Raw genomic sequence first — 9248 nt, 5'->3', positions numbered from 1 at the left:
TGCCTAGAAGTTGTAAAATCTAATAATAACCCAAAGATTCCTGCAAAGTTGGACTTTGATATTGTCCGGAATTCAAGGGGTGCCCAGATATAGTACGCTCAGATTTTCGGACAGAAAATGTTTTATTGCAGCCATGCAATGTTATTTCGGCCCCTAGATGAAGATGCACATGGAAATACAAATGCTCTTTAATATGGCTCTTCTCCTTAAAACCAACATATCGAAGGATGGTAGTCATACTTCAGACGAAATCACTCTAGTTTGTGGATCGATATGTTTAAAGATACGGTTGATTCAGGGAATCTGCAACTTGGGAAAAACTTTCAGATGAGTTGTTTGTGGTTTTACTTTTTTTTAAGTGATTCAAAATGAATTAGAACAGATTAGAGAACAGTCATTACATTAGACGTTCTCGCCATGATACAATACCACTGGTACCTAATATAATGTACTACCTTCCTGAGAATACTGGTGGTGGTGGTGTGGATTTTCTTGTCTTTGTTTCTCAAGACAAAATAGATGAGGTTGAGCCCCAGTGTTTGTTAGATGAAGATAAAGAACAGGATTATGAAGATTACTTTCATTTCTTAATGCAATCAAAAAAATTTAGAATAACCTATAAATGCAGAAAAACCTCTGATCTTTTTCAATATTTCAAAAGCTTACAAGATATTGCATAAACTCAAATAAGATGAAATAAAAATATGAATCTGTGACTTGACCATTGCTTTTCAAACTTTAGTGAACCTACAGAATTAAACAATGCATTCAAAAAATATCCAGCAATATAGCCAGCCTTGAAGTTCAGTCATGTTGTGTAAGATTCAGTGCGTTATACATGGTTATTTATATCTTCAGAAATCTTGTTAAGACAGTTAGTGAACACAAAACAAATTTAATAGCAAGACCAAATTTACTGGATGCCTAAACTAATGTTAAAATTATAATAAAAAAATAGAGCTTTAACAATAACATTTGCATTAGAAATCATTTAATTTGGGTTGTACGTATCTTGCCAGACATTCTTTTTAATTTTCTTTATAGTTGACCAAATCCATAAGAATCTTTAACAGCTAAAAGCAGTATATCTGTTATTATTGCCTCATTAATCATATGTACTGGGAGATTGATTCATAGATCAAAGGTACAAACAGTTCACCTTCTTTTGAAATTTTCCTCACATCCATGATTTGAGCAATTGAGCCCTGAATTTTTTGGGCAAACCAAGGGGTGGAAACTCTAGGTGATCCAGTGAGCCATTTGAAAAAGTCTTACATGCACAAATTCTCCACACCTAAAAGTGCACAATATTAATTTTTGCCCCACAACACGTAATAACTGACATGCCACCTTTTTTAATTGAAAACAAGTTCAGCATTATTGCTTCCACTCTCAATTGCTTTCAATACATCAGCAAAATATTTGAAAGTGTCGATTTCATTCTCCTTTTCAAGTTGTAATGAACTGAAATCCACTTGTATTTGATCCAATATACAATGAGCTGATACTTGAAATATATTTCAAACTCAAACAACACTCTCCATAAGTCAGGATTTAACTTGATATACTTCAATATTCCACAATTTACCAATCCTTGCTCTATTTGAAGCAACTGTGGTAGGATTTTCCCTAGCTGGTCTTTGACACATAATGATCTTAATGAAAATGCCATAACAGAAGAAAATAAACATGTTGAAATAGTGATGGAACTCTTCTTAAGAATGGTAATGAATTGAAGTAATACTCTTTATCTAATGGTATTGACAGTGACACGACGTAAACACGACGTGTCGACAATTTCATCAAATGTATAGTATTTGCAACAAATGGGGCATTGGATATTATCATTCAATCTTGTGGTTAATGGAGGTGAAGTTAATCTTGAAAATTCATTTCTTTTGCAACAGATTCGTCACAATCAGATTGGGTGACTTCCAGTTTTGCCGTGTTCAGCAAAAGCCCGCTATATTCATTGCCTGTCAATAGTGGAGATTTGGATTGTTTATTTTCAATTTTGTTTTCAGTTGCAACAGATTTAGAACTACCAAATTCTAAAACTTCCTCGTTTTCCACTATTGATTGATAAACTGTTGTGTTAGCTGTTGTATTGTCTATTTATACGGCAGATTTTGATCATTGGTGCTCATTATACAAAACATTGATAATGTCTCCAATATACCATACTTTAGATGGTTTAGATCTAAGTAAGCCTGTGCGGGCGGCAGATTTTGATCCTTGGTGCTCATTATACACAACATTATTAATGTCTCCAATATACCATACTTTAGATGGTTTAGATCTAAGTAAGCCTGTGCGGGCGGGCTCATATCTGTTTAATAAAAATGCATCAAGGATGAATAAAAATAGAGAAACAATGAATAAAAATGAGTACGCGATGCGTACACATGGATAGCCTATCAAGTAAATAGGGCTAAATGAAGTTGGTAAATGAACATAATTGAAATAAAATTGTACATTTAATATCGTTTACACGAAACTCGTTCAATATTTAAATATTTATTTTAGTTATATGACTAAGTAAGTGTTTAACCATTTCTGCATTTTTCGAACGCTTTAGCTTAGATTGCACATAAGCCTCATAAATGCATATGCTTGAATCGCACTAAGGAAAGTAACGTCATTTAGATTTCTTGCGACTTTTAAAGTTTTTTTTCACTGAAAACCATTTTTTCAATAATTGTGTTTCAAAAACGTTTTCTGACATGTCGTAGATGTCGTTCAGAGAACGTTTCCCCCCGTAACAATGAATACTATATTTTTTTGAACAAATACAGTGGTGTGCTAATTTTTTCTCACCACGCGTGCGGCGCTTAATGGAGGGCAACGCCAGCTCGGAGGCGGTGCTTGTTCGAACAAATAGCGAGTTTCCGAAATCACAACGGCGACGTCGGCGGCGACGTGTGGTCTGTAATTTTTTGAAATTACGCATGCGCGAGTCAGAGGAAACCGCAAACTGAAGTTCTTGCCTACACGACCGACGTGAAATGAGTAAACATCATGTTTCAGCTACGACCGGAGGCGAAGGAAGTAAACTTTGATACAATTTTTAGCAAAGCATAATAAACTCAAGTAAATTTTCTATCTTATGATTTCTTATTTATGTTTTTGATGGATAATTTTTGAGAAACTTTGTGAACTGTTGATATTAATACATATTTTTAAGAAATAAGACTGTAAACATTAATATTTCATGAAGTACAATTAAGGAGTTAATAAATTTATAATGTAAACGAACTATTGTATTTTTAAGGCAGTGGGGGCTAACTTGGAGGCCTTTGGGAGCGTATTACCACCTTGTATTTATAAAATGTGTCTTAAAATATGTCTTGATCAAAAATTATTCCAATGTTTCTCATGTAATTTTTTCATATAATGTAAATTCAGACAAACATGACATAGTCATCCCAAAGGAAAGAATTAGATATCTTCAATTGAAATATTTTTGAACTAATGAGGCCTTACACTCAAATTACTTGGAAGTGGTTGAGCCATAAAAGCAAAACCTTGCATTTTGTAAAAGAACACATACGATGTACATCTTACCACAGCCCGTAATTGAATCTTCAGATTTTTATGAAAGTCTAAAAACGCGAAATAGTTTATAATATCACCAAACACCCATTCATCAGAGGAGCGAACAGCACTCATAGCTTTGTTCCAGTTCTTCTGCTCTTCGGTTACTTGTGCCCCCCTAACTTGTGCTTGGAGTTGCAGACGTATGGGGTAAGTAAATGCAAAGAACAGAACCATCACGTGCTCTTGAATGTTGTTGAAGGGATTCTAATAATGCTGATGTTGTAAGCATGGTGCTATCGTTTCATTTCCCTTCCACAGGTCCATAAAGATTAGCACACAATCCATTAGGTGCAACGACAGATTGGAATTTAATTGCATGTACTTTTTTATGTCCATTGCATAACACCCTTTGGTGTTGACCTGGTCGACACACTCTCCTTACCGTTCCATATATAAATCCCCAACAATTTTGCAAAGGTGCACCATGATCATGAATTTTCTGAGCATATTGTTGTAAGTTTGCAGGTGAAAGCCATTCTTGTTTGAAGCAAATAACCCCAACGTTCATAATCAAAGTTCATGGCGAGGTTGGTCATCATTGAAAGTTGTGTGACAAATAGGGCAAACCTAGGAATAATATCGAAATACCTGTAAGGATATGCAAATCTTCTAAAAAGAACACAGAGTGAATTCAGACCCAAAACTTTAAAACCATTAACACATTACATTTCCTCGGGCATTTGTAGAACTTCGTAAAGTGTGTATATGTCATTTTTCCAAAAGCGAAACTCAGCTTTACACTCGTCGTTATACAGGTTACCCAGGTCAAATTGGTCGTTGTCCCAATATTGCAAATCAAAATTTTTTTGATCCGTTAACGTCAAGAGCATCAAGAACTCTTCATCGTCAATGAAATCCTGATCATGAGCATGCAGCAAAGCTATTCTATTTTTTCTAAAGCTTGCCATTTATTTTAAAGTATAAATAAAACCAATGAGTTTTACCAATGAGAGTACCACAACGTTTTTACACTTCAAAATTAAACATTTGACGGAACGAATAACATGTGCGACGGCAACGGCAACGTCATGGATGAAGTCTCGTTGCCGTCACCGTTATGCTTTCGGAAACTCCCTAATAACGTAAACACGACGTGAGTTAAGTTTTTTATTGTTACTTTTCTTTCATCATGCTTTGAAATGTCTATATTTTTCCAAAGATTTTGGGCTTATTGCGAACAATGTTTGATAGTAAACGCTTTGCTCAATGATTGCAAGTGATCGAAATTATTTTGTGTTTCCTGTTCTTGGACTTTATAGTTTGACACGTATCATATTTCACTAGATGTAAGATTGTAAGCCACACAAATAATACTTATATTTCGCACAATATTCGAAAGCAAAATTAATTTATTTGCTTTCGACATTTGTTTAAACTACTCTAACTCTGGATGAGTAAATCGAGCGATGTATAAGCAATGCGAATAATACCAATTGAACCTATCACCAGACAGTAGATTGTAATATATACATGAATTGCCTCTTCGTCAGCCAGCCAGCATTTGAATAATATCTTCACTTTTAGATGTTACTTTTTTTTATGAAGTTTCATATTATTGAAATTTCGTTTGTATAATCGATGATCGGGCTCATGTTTAGTTCCACTCGACTGAATAAATAGCAACAGGCAATAAAATACAAGTCAATTTCTATATATTCAAAATAACAACATTTTCACATGATTATGTCACCAATTCTTTGCTTATTATATATAACTTCACAGCTCACAAATATCTTATGTATTACATACGTACTATATGTGCGCTCCTAATCACTGTCATATTGACTTTACGCACATTACAATTTCACCGTAAACTTTCGATTAGAAAGTAACGAAATGAGAAAACTTAATGACAAAATTCCCTTTGATACTATACAAACTCATCGGAAAAATCGGCGAGCTCATATGAAACAAGCAGTATGGTTATAAATCTTAATAACGATTTGTCTCAAGGAAGTGTCGCGATGTGCTGTGCGTTTATCCATGACTAATACTTGAGGTTAGTAAGGAGTTGCGAAAGGTCTTAAATATTCGAAAATCCTTGTATGTAAACGTTATCCGCCATACATTTCTATAGTGATTTTTGTATCTCGCCGTGGTACCCGGAAGTGAATTTTGCATATATAATTAGGCTTCACTTTTGATACCTGTAGAAGCCATATCCAATGTATTATCAGATCAGTGGATTTTTCGCAAAGATGGAACAGTGTCTGGTACTGCAAAGAAAGCTGGAAGTTTGTTTGTATTGGATTTCAAGTGCACGTTTGAACACGTAAAAGTCATGAATGAAGAAATTGGAATATGTAATGCGATGCTGTGGCATCGACGTCTGGGTCATCTCGGAGGTCACGGATTGAGACAAATTGTAAATAAAAATTTAGTGAAAGAATAAAATTTTGACATCAAGAAGAATCTAGAATTCTGTGATGAATGTGCAAAAGGAAAGCTTCATCGTAAATTCGTAATTCGTTTCCTCATGGTGAAGCGAACAGAGCATCTGATCCTCTTGGTCTAGTGCACAGTGACGTCTGTGGGAAATTAAATATAAAACCCTGTGGTGATGCAGAATATTTCTTGACGTTTACTAATGATAAAACTCGATATGTTATGATTTATACTTTGAAACAGAAAAGTGAAATATTCAGCAAGTTTCAAGAATAGAAAGCTTCTGTTGAAAAAGCAAGTGGGTATAAACTTAAAACCTTAAGAAGCAACAACGGCGGCGAATTCAAGTCGAATGAATTCAAGAGCTACCTAAAATATGAAGGAATAAAGCAAGAGCTCACCATACCAAAAAACTCCCGAGCAAAATGGTGTAGCTGAGCGTCTTAAGCGAACGCTAATGGGGTCTGTTCGTACCACGTGGATTCAAGCGAAGCTGCCGCAAAGATTTTGGGTTGAAGCACTTACGACAGCCGTGTATTTACATAATAAAAGCCCCACAAAAAGTCTATTGAAGATGACAGTATTTGAAGCTGGGTTAGGTGTGAAAGGAGACGTCAGTCATTTAAGAACATTTGGTTGTGTTGCCTATGTTCATGTACCGAAGGACGAGAGAAGAAAGCTGGATTCAAAAGCTAAGAAGTGTATTCCGCTGGAATATGGTGCAGAAACTAAAGGTTATCGTTTGTTTGATCCAAATTGTTCTAGAGTCATTTTTAGTCGTGACGTCAAATTTAATGAAAATCAGTATGGATTTGAGAAGGAGCCTGAAACAAACGAGAGTCTACCTGGACGTGTGATCTTACAGCTTTCTGATGATGACGAGAACAATGACGGTGGTGAAAACAACGTGGTTAATGACGCACCACTGGCATAGAATAGAGAATATATAGAAGGGCAACTCGCGTCGGTAACCTTTGATGTAAGCGTGGCACGCAGCTTGTTTCGCGCATACCGGAAAAGTGACGGCCGCCATTACTCTGGCCAGTAAAGTGTACAACATTTACTATGAAAATATATGGAGTGGAAGCCGTAAAGTGGGTTAAAATGTAGATTTTTTGAGCTGTTGGCTGTTTTTGGCATCTTTTTGAAAGAAATTGAAATAAAAAGGCAAGTATTTTGTATATATCATGTAACAAATGCATTTATTTAATATATTTATAGCGAAATTCAGTCGTAAAGCTTGAACAAGTTCTGAGGTTCACAAGTCCTGAGGACTTAAATGAACTTGGATGTATTACATGTTAAATATATTATTGTGATATAAAAAGCTTTTGTTTTCAATTTAGTTTTATAAAGGACAAAAAATTATATGCATAAAGCCCTCAAAGGTGTGTGACTTTAATGTACTTTCTGTCTTTCTTTTTAGTTGTTGCGAATATGCGGTTCGCAAATTTTATGGCGTAATAAATGCGCATTCTTACAAAAAGTTTCTGCAAGAACTCAAATGGGAATTCCGTACAGCAATCAAATTCCTTTGGTATGGACTTGACAGTGTCTAATATACATCGACCAACACCTTCGCTCTTTGTGTAGACAGAAAACGTCTTAATAAATGTGTCTTCAAGTTTAATGATGTATTCCAGATAAGGAGAAGATGGTGATTGTAGTCCTCCTAAATCAGATTTCTTTTCATTGAATGCTTTAAAGTGGCAGAATAACTTTCTGCTATCATCCAGTTCTGTAGATGAAAGAGCATTGGTGCATTTCAGACAAGAGTGGAGTTTGAAACTCTTCATTAGAAGAAAACCAGACACATATGCAATGGCATTTTCCCTCATTATGTTAGTAACAACATTTGGCTCCTTGTAGATAGTAGGACCAATTGCTAAAATTTGTGGTTGCGGAGGTGGAAAGACTTGAACCGTTTTCTTCTGGCTGACTTTATTCCTTGCAACATTTTTGGAATACTGAACCAGCATAGAATCAAGGTCGTTGTCACAATTTCCATATGAACAGGTTAGAAGGGAACTGAAGAAAAGCTTTCTAAATGCTTGCATAAATTGGTTTGGAGTGGGGTTATCACTATTGCCTCCCTGGCGACGAATAGTACCAAAAATGGAAAATGTACAACTTTATAATCTCGAATCAAAAAGTTGCAATAGAGACGCACACGTGAGAAAGATCCACAGCAAACCCAATATACAATGCTTTGGGCGATTTGAGAATTGAATAACATTGGAAACTTATTTTGATAAAGACATTTCTGAGTGAAAAATATGTACAAAATAACAGCAATAGAAGAAATGCTAATTTCTCTATAAATATTGGTATACTAAACAATTAAGCTGAAGAAGTTGTGATCAATGTTTAATAGAGCACCCTTACAAAAACCAACCAATCATAATAAAAACGTAATAGAATTTAACAAACAAAGTTTAACATGCTACTGCAACAAGTAGCCACTAAAATCTAATCCAACATACTAAAACTACATAACACAAGACACTTGCAACATAATCCTCACTTGAGAACTGAATGCCAAAATAACAACTAGAAAAAAATATTAGAAAATAAATCATAACTATTTGCAATAAATTTAATAGAGCACAAATCACAGCAAGGCAAAATTTATAAATAAGGCAAACAGAGTGTATACCTCACTAAAACTACATTTGGTATTAAAAATGCCCAACTATTTACATATTAACATTTCACTCATGCTTGAAATGATAAACAAACCCTCCATGGTTTGAAACTGAATGTTGCAAATTATTATCAGTTATAATTCACACACAAGCATCATGAATCATTATTGGATTACTTGGTTAGCTGGTTGATTAACTTAATTTATAGTTTAGCAAGTTGGCAAGTTGCAACCTGAAATATTACAGCGTTGGTACAAGTAAAACTCTGACAAGTTTGTGTTTTAAATAATACATTTATAATAACACATCAAAAGTTTGAAATTTATAATTCAGAATGGACGAAAACGCAAGAGATTTTACTTCTGGACTTCTATTCACCTAACATACTGACAACTCTATAGCAGTAAAATAAACACCCTACATTGAAACATGTAATTTTTACCAATAAAAAACCTTTACGGACTTGCCAGCAATTAAATAATGGTCTCTCACCTTATTTCTTTCACGTTTTGTCACAAAATTCCATAATCTTCCTAAGCAGTTTGCGTTTTAGGCGATTATTATCCCAAAATCGCACTTTTCCAATATTATTTTATAGTACGCTAGCGTCAAGTTACTGGC

At 34.8% G+C, this 9248-nt stretch overlaps 2 long non-coding RNA genes across 3 annotated transcripts; both read right to left on the bottom strand.

Annotated features, from left to right (window-relative positions):
• Positions 1-619: 619 nt before the first annotated feature.
• On the bottom strand, positions 620-4131 carry LOC124439189. 2 transcript variants are annotated; one of them, XR_006946301.1, is made up of 3 exons: positions 3980-4131; positions 1160-1294; positions 620-1073 (listed from the first exon to the last, which is right to left on the bottom strand). It is a non-coding gene; the product is annotated as an uncharacterized LOC124439189 (long non-coding RNA). The 2 variants fall into 2 exon arrangements; XR_006946300.1 differs by lacking the exon at positions 3980-4131 and having other exon boundaries at positions 1160-1439.
• A 4068-nt stretch (positions 4132-8199) lies between these two features.
• LOC124439187 lies at positions 8200-9248 on the bottom strand. The gene is made up of 2 exons (XR_006946297.1): positions 9120-9248; positions 8200-8532 (listed from the first exon to the last, which is right to left on the bottom strand). It is a non-coding gene; the product is annotated as an uncharacterized LOC124439187 (long non-coding RNA).

The sequence above is a fragment of the Xenia sp. Carnegie-2017 genome, unplaced genomic scaffold, assembly GCF_021976095.1.
Source record: "Xenia sp. Carnegie-2017 unplaced genomic scaffold, XeniaSp_v1 HiC_scaffold_19, whole genome shotgun sequence".
In the NCBI taxonomy this organism is placed as follows: Eukaryota; Metazoa; Cnidaria; class Anthozoa; order Malacalcyonacea; family Xeniidae; genus Xenia; species Xenia sp. Carnegie-2017.
The sequence above is the reverse complement of the archived record's forward strand: the minus strand, read 5'-3'. Positions and strand labels throughout refer to the sequence as shown.